The sequence below is a fragment of the Callithrix jacchus genome, chromosome 10 (genome assembly GCF_049354715.1).
Source record: "Callithrix jacchus isolate 240 chromosome 10, calJac240_pri, whole genome shotgun sequence".
In the NCBI taxonomy this organism is placed as follows: Eukaryota; Metazoa; Chordata; class Mammalia; order Primates; family Cebidae; genus Callithrix; species Callithrix jacchus.
The window spans coordinates 94397377-94405901 of record NC_133511.1 but is presented as its reverse complement, the minus strand read 5'-3'; the positions used below and the strand labels follow the sequence as shown (position 1 = coordinate 94405901).

The 8525-nt window shown below is 33.9% G+C and overlaps 1 pseudogene; it reads left to right on the top strand.

The window, feature by feature from the left end:
- The first annotated feature begins 2759 nt into the window (after positions 1 to 2759).
- On the top strand, positions 2760 to 4059 carry LOC100410856 (palmitoyltransferase ZDHHC2 pseudogene; annotated as a pseudogene).
- The last annotated feature ends 4466 nt before the right edge of the window (positions 4060 to 8525 follow it).

Below are 8525 nucleotides of genomic sequence, written 5' to 3'. Positions count from 1 at the left end.
CAACTTGATACATTGCTCTATAACTTACTATTGTTGCTTCCTTATATGACTAAAGGATCGTTCATGTTTTACACATAGAATTACCATATTCTTGAAACTGTACAATGTGGATATATCTTGCGTTACTTTTTATGAATTGGTAGATTTATTCTCAATTTTTCCTCATTAGCTAAAATCTACATACATAATTAATTGTGAGTATACGTGTGTAATCTTATAAGTGAGGCAACTAAACAGTTCCTTGTTAGGCCAAAGACGATACTGTGCGCAGGTACTATTAAGCTGACCTCCTCAAAGGCTATACACATCTATACTCTTACATATTTCCCTGCATATATGCCAACACATAATACTGGTAATGTGTTTTAAAATCTAATATGCATTTTTACCTTGCATTTTTCTAGGTAATACTACATTTGAAGTCATTTCTGTATACTTACTTGTCAACTGCGTTTATTTTTCTGAGACACAATCTCACTCTGTCACCCAGACAGGAGTGTAGGGGAACAATCATGGCACAGGGAAGCCTCCACCTTCTGACCTCAAGTGATCCTCTCACTTCAGCTTCCCCAGTAGCTGGGACTACAGGCATTAGCCACCACGCTGGACTAATTTTTTATTTTTTGTAGAGACAGGATCTTCCTATGTTGCCCAAGTTGGTCTCAAACTCCTGGTCTCAAGCAATTATTCTGCCTTGGCCTCCAAAAGTGCAGGGATTACAGGCCTTAGCCACCATGCCAGGCCTCTGTTGTATTTCTTCTCTGAGTTACCTAATCATAAGCTTTGACACTATCTATGAATTGCTTTGCCTTTTTAAAATTTTATTTGAAATTTGTATAATCTAGATATTAATCCAATGTTTTATTATATTTTGACAAATATTTTTCAGGTATACCACTTGTCTTTTATCTGTTTTTATAATATTGAGGATTTCAGATTTGTGGGGTCCAAATTATTTATCTTATTTTATGCAATTCTTACATCCTTAGAAAGGTTTTATGTCAAGATCATAGCTTTATTACTCTGTATCTTGAGCTAATAAATTGAATAAACCATTAAGTATACATTTCGATAAATGATCACCAGTGAACATGCTGATGTATCCACAACCTGGGTTAGAAAACGGGGTATTTCCAGCTAAAGTGAAACTCCTCCTAACCTCTCCCAACCATGAAGCCATCCCTCTTTCCAAAGGTAGTTGCTATCCTAATGTCTAACATGCCTTTATTTAAATATAATCACACAGCACATATCTTTGTTTTATTTCACTCAACATTAAGTTTATGAAATTTATCCATTTCATTAGTGTGATAGGTTTTTTTTTTCAGGATTGTTGATATGTAGATTATATTATTTGAATATACCAAAATTAATTTCATCTATATTCCTGTTGCTGCTCATTTGGAGAGTCTCTGGTTTTTGATGTTTATGAACAATACTGCGATGGAAATCTTAAATTATAATGAATTTCTTCCAGAACTTTAAAGACAGCTTTATTGCATGCTATTGATCACTATTGTTGAGAACTCATTCCTCATGTGTTAAGACCAGGCTTTTCTCCTTTTTTTCAGGTTCTTTGCCAGAATGTGTTTTGCCATTTTTGTGCAGTAGGTCTTCTAGATTAATATTCAAATATTAACGGTAATGTTGTTAAAAATTCTCTGGAGATTTGGAGGAGAATTTCATTGAAAATGTGGAAGATAAAATAAAAAACTGGCATCTTTATGATACAGAATATTTCTAGGCTGAAACATAGCATGCCATTCCTTTATTTTTGAAAATGTGTTTCAGCATTTTCTCTCTTATATGTGGTTTCTCTTATCTTCAAAATAACCTTAAATATATTCATAAATTTATGTACTTTTTTCTAGAATCTGGTTCTGGATTTCACATTAAATATATACATAAATATAAGTTTCTATACATTTACATAAATATATAGAAATTCATATACTCAAATATATAAATCTGGTTCTGGATTCTACATTAAATATATGTAAACGTATATATATATTTTTATATATGTATACATTATATAAATTATATATTATATAAATATATGTTAATATATGAATACATTATATAAATTATATATTATATATTATATATATTTATTTACATTATATATTATATTATTTATATAATACATATAAATATATTCATAAATTTGTGTACTTTTTTCTAGAATCTTGTTCTGGACTCCACATTAATTTTATTAATAGTTATCTCCTTATCATCCTCTAATCTGTGACAGCTCCTTGGCCTTTCCTTGCCTTTCATGCTGACAACTTTGAGAGTAATGCTCAGTAATTTTGTGGAAAGTCTCAATCTAGGGTCTTGTTTGATGATTTCTCATTATTAATGTAAAGTTATGCACATTTGGAAAGACAACACGAAAGTGATGAGTTATCAGTATACGTATCGGGAGCCACATACATTAAGATAGCATTTTACTGGTGATAGTAAACTTGATACTTTATTGAGGTCTTGTCTGCCAGATAGCTCGACTGTAAATTTAATCCTTTTCTCTTTGAAATTAGTAAATATACTGCTCCGCTCGCAGCCGCCGCCTCCGCGGGGCTGAGGAGCCAGGAGTCCGCGGCGCCTGCTTGGGGCTGCAGGATGCGGAGTTAGCGCCATAGCGCACCTGGCCACCGCCCTGGGGCCGGTCCCTCTGTGGAGTGCCGGGCGCGCCCAGCCTGCCCCAGAGACAGGCCTACAGGTGGCAGCGGAGCTGAGTAGGTGGATGCAGCTGGAAGATGGCGCCCTCGGGCCCAAGCAGCAGCACCAGGCGGAGGTGCCGGCAGGTGCTGTAGTGGATCCCGGTGGTGTTCACCAGCCTCCTGCTCCACTGGTCCTACTACGCCTACGCCATCCAGCTGTGCATAGTGTCTAAGGAAAACACTGGCGAACAAGCTGTGTGCCTGATGACCTATCAACTACTTTTTGTAATATTTGGTCATACTGGAAAACTATCTTTACATTACCAATGATTTCTTCAAAAGAATTCCATCTCTCTTATGCAGAGAAAGGATTGTCAGAGACAGAGCCAAGAGGAGAAGCCCATCAGGAAGTTCTTAGGTGAGTAGCCCAGGATCTTTCCATCTACACCAAGACCACGTCAGGAGTAATCCGATATTGTGACAGATGCCAACTTATAAAACCAGTTCGCTGCCATCACTGTTCTGCCCGTGATAAATGTATTTTGAAGATGGATCATCATTGCCCATGGGTAAACAATTGTCTTAGATTTTCAAATTAAAGTTCTTCGGCCTTTTCTTGGCTTATTCTCTGCTCTACTGCCTTTTATTTTGCGGCAACAGATTTACAGTGTATTTTATCAAATTTTGGACAAATGGCCTACCTGTTACTCAAGCCAAGTTCCATAATTACATTTTTATTCTTTGCTGCAGCTACGTTTTCTGTCAGCTTGTCTTCTCTGTTTCGCTATCATTGTTGGCTAGTCAGCAAAACTAAATCTACATTAGAGGCATTCAGAAGTCCAGTATTATGGAACAGATAGGAATGGATTCAGCTTGGATTTCAGTAAAAAAATATGTGACAGGTTTTTGGTGATGAAAAGAAGCACTGGTTACTACCCATTTTTTCAAGTCTAGGTGATGACTGCTCCTTTCCATCTTGCCTTGTTAACCAGGATCCTGAACAGCCATCTACTCCCACAGGGCTGAATTCCACAGCAACAAAATCCCTAAAACCATCAGTTTCCTGCAAAACCACTGAGAGAGTCCCAGAGCCACCTTCTTACTGATTCTCAGTCTTGGACAGAGAGCAGCACAAACACAGGAACTGCAAAGCTGGTATGAGCAATCCTGCATTAACCATGGAGAATGAGACTTAACTCTTCAAGCAAGATAAATTCATACTTTATAACAGTATCAATGCCGTAGATGGATGGAAGAGGCTTCCCACAGGAAGGTGCCACTCATCAGTTGTGCCTATATCCCTTTGGCTGGAAATGCAGAATATGAATTGATTAGTTCTCTCCAAGCCACTGATTAAAATATAACATATTTTGGATCCAATATACACATTTTTACAACTAACACAAACTCCTACTAAATACTAAAAGTAGTTCTGGTTTATTAATCAACAGGGAAAAATAAATAAATATACTAAAGGAGGTCCTTTGATTCTATACAAACATCCTGTTTCTTCTCATACTTCTGCTCACTGATTTTAGCAACCATTGGTAGATCTTGTCTGACAGCTGTTACTGCTAAATTCTAATGAAGCTTTCTATTTCTCTCATTAATTCTACATATTTGTTAGGATTCTTATGTAAGAGAAAGCTGTTCCTTTACCCAATTATTTATTCAGTTATTTCTTTCTATCAGCAAGTAAATGTAAATATTTATTTTAGAATATGTGATATAAGAGAATACTACCGTTATTAATTTTCTTTCCCCAATTGTATGAGCACTGGTCATTGGAACATTGACAGATTGTTCTGATTTGCTCCACAACAAAAGCAGTAAAACAAAGAACTATCATAAATTTGAGGAAAAGTATTAACACACCAAATATTGTGTGGCATTTTATAATGATGAATATTTCAATATACAAGAAAAAAGTATTCATGTAAAATTTTCAAAATATGTATTACCTAAGCACTTTCTCTAAACATATGACTTAGTTTTTCTGAAAGAAGTTAAAATAAAAACTTAAGCATGGGCCGGGCGCAGTGGCTCAAGCCTGTAATCCCAGCACTTTGGGAGGCCGAGGTGGGTGGATCACGAGGTCAAGAGATCAAGACCATCTTGGTCAACATGGTGAAACCTCGTCTCTACTAAAAATACAAAAAATTAGCTGGGCATGGTGGCGCGTGCCTGTAATCCCAACTACTTGGGAGGCTGAGGCAGGAGAATTGCCTGAACCCAGGAGGTGGATGTTGCAGTGAGCCGAGATCGCGCCATTGCACTCCAGCCTGGGTAACAAAAGCGAAACTCCGTCTCAAAAAAAAAAAAAAAAAAAAAACCTTAAGCATGAGTTTGCCAGGGCTGGTTAGGAATGTACATGAGCACTGAATAAATACATAAATAATTTGATTAATAATTTAAAAATAAGCAATTTATATTTGAAAGAAAAAAATAATCTACATAATTCTAAAACTTCTAAGATAGCATAAATTGGGCTGGGAAAAAATAATTAAATAGTGTATAATCTCCCATCTTTTGTATGGAAAAGCCAAAAGTTACTGTTTTGTTTTTAATTTAAAATTAGATGAATATAATCTTAACAGTATATTAGGTAAAACACAAGGATTGTGAACAGCACAATTGAAAACTGGTTTTACTGTCCTAATCTCTTAAGAATATTTAAAAGTTCAAAGAATTCAGGAAAGAAAATAGAAACAATGTAAAACAAAATACAGCAAAATAGCAGAAGACCACAAAATAAGCAGATTTTTAAAGACAAATATAAAAAGTAATTTCCACTATCCTAAAGCATAGTGTCTTGAAATAGACTACCTCCTGCTTTTCTACTTACATGCAGTTCTAAAGGAAAATAAAACTAGTCATATATGAAAGAATCGGTAAACATGCCTTGATAAATAATTTACATTTAATGGGTAAATTAGAATGACAAAAGAAAAATTAGTACCTTTAAAAACTGATACAATCTATTAATATATATACAAATATGTCAATGTATCCAAAGTAATAAATAAATAAATCTAAAAGTAATAAATATCTATGTGCCAAAAAATAAAGCACTAAAAGAGAAAAACATTGAAATGCAAAAATAAAGTGCTCATGAAGATACAAGAGCAGATTTTTACAAAATCTGGAAACCATCATTCTCAACAAACTGATACAAGAACAGAAATCCAAACACCGCATGTTCTCACTCATAGATGGGTGTTGAACAATAAGAACACTTGGACTCAGGGAGAGGAGCATAACACACTGGGGGCAGTTGGGGAGGGTAGGGGAGAGACACCAAAGGGTGGGAAGGGTGGGGAGGGATAACATGGGGAGAAATGCCAGATACAGTATGCACCTAAAGTAAAATAAAAAAGTAACATCCTTATGTAGCAGAATAATTATGCAGTTGTATTAAGTACACATAAAGTGATGCTTCTCAAAATAAAACTTTAAGAAGTTACCAGAGTTTTCTACTGACATCAACATTTCAAAACAGTGTGTCCTATGTCATTTGTGAATTTGCTTATTCTTCATTAGAACATGTTGCTCCAGTTTAAGGTAAAGGGCATAAAGGATAAGAACCATGTGATTGGGAAAGTAGAAAGAATAGATAAAACCTAAAAGACAACAGAGGCATTTTGCTCAAGTATTCATACAAGGCTCAGAAAAATTGATCTCATGTTTAAAGAAAAACCTCAATATATCCCATAGAGACATAAATGTTCTACTCAATACAGTGTAATATATTTTCTGCTGATCTTTTTAAATAGATTATTGTTCTTTTTCATACCTGTGTATGATTTCAAATGGGAGGTGCTAGAATTCAGTCACTAAAAGAGTAATACAATATTCACTTACATTGTTTTTTTTTCCTTACACATATAATATAATATGTAGTCTTTTTGTATACTAAGTTGTGCTCACTTTTGAAAATACTGTATTTCTTTTAAATGTTGAAGATGTTTTGGTTTGGGGTATTGCATATGTAAGGCATGTCTGGGCCATAATATTTAATTAAATTTGGTAAACCAGACAAGTGATCATTATTCTATATTACTCAGAGATGAACTTAAAAGTAATAAATCAGTTTGTTAGAAAGGGGCATCAATGTGAATGTCACTGGTTATCAAAAAACTGAACACAATTATTGCCAATGGCATGGCCATATATAGAGAAAATCTTTAAAACCCACCAAAGACTTTTAGAACTAATAAATAAATTCAGCAAAGTTGTGGATTGCAAAACCGACTTTCAAAAATCAATTGCATTCTTATATACTAAAAATAAACTATCTGAAAAAAAATTAAAAAAAATATCATTGACAATAGTATCAAAAAGAATTTTAAAAAATAAACTGATGGGTTTATATCAAACTAAAAGGCTTATGCACAGCAACAGAAACAGTCAACAGAGTGAAGAGACATCTTATGGACTAGAAAGAGACCTTTGCAAACCACACTTCTAATAAGAGACCATATCCAAAATACATAAGGAATTCAAACAAATCGCTGACACAAAGACAAATAAGACAAAGGGTAACATGTTCTGGCAAAGATGTGAAGAATGGGAAACACATGTACACTGTTGGTGACAATAAAAACTGGTGCAGCCATTATAGACAACAGAAAATATTAAAAATAGACCTAGCATAGATTCAGCAACCATACTTCTCAGTATATATTCAAAAAAAGGCATCAGGGTGTAGAAGAGGTACCTACATTCACAAATTATTTGCAACATCATTTATAATAGCCAAGATACAGAAACTATCTAAATGTCTATCATGGATGAATGGATGAAGAAAATAATGATATATTCATACAACAGAATATTAATCAGCATCAAGGAAGAAAAAAAAATGCTGCCATTTGTGACACCTAAGAGAACATTATGTCAAGTAAAATAATCAGAAACAAAAGGCAAGTATTGCATTATTTTGCTCATATATAGAATCTGAAATAGTCATACCCATAGAAATAGAGAATAGATCAGTTGTTGTTCACTCATATATAGAATCTAAAATAGTCAAACTCATAGAATTGGAGAATAGATTGGTTGTTTCCAGGGGCTGGGGAGAGGGAGAAAATGGGAGGTGATGGTTAAAGGATCTAAAGTTTCAGTTATGCAAGAGGAATAAGTTCTGGAGATCTACTACAAAGCATGGTGCCTATAACAACACTGTATTGCATATCTATAAATGCTAAGAAGGTAGACATTGTATGTGTTCTTCACAAAAAATCTAATTATTATAAAGGAAATTGGAGAAAACTTTAGAAGGTGATAATTATTTTTATTGCCTTGACTGTAGTGGTAGTTTCACAGGTACATATTTATCCCCAAACTCATTAGGATGTATACATTAAATATGTACAACTTTTTATATGTCAAGTATACCTCAATAAAGTGGTTTTAAAAAGGAGAGATGAATATGATATATTAATATGTTATTTTATCAAAGAAAACTGAAAACGGGTACTTGTATGCCTTATTCATGGGAACATATGAGACTATTACAAACTTCTAGAATGCAATACTGAAATATACTAAAGATTAGGTGTTCATACCCATTGACCTAACATTTCTACTACAGTCTTTAGAAACACTCCTCAATCAATAAGAATGTTTTATTCATCATCAATGATAATGATAAAAAATTAAAAGAACCAAATTGTTCTTAGATAAATCATTAAATAAAAGTTTTAGATGCAGGAATAAAATATTATATGGCTATTAAACATAAAAAAGTTCCATATACATTGGCAAAGAAAGCTATCAAAAATTATTATAAGGTGAAAACGAAAGCAAATTAAGATAAAAACCTACCAACTTTAGAGGAACATGTTTAATATCATCAGATTT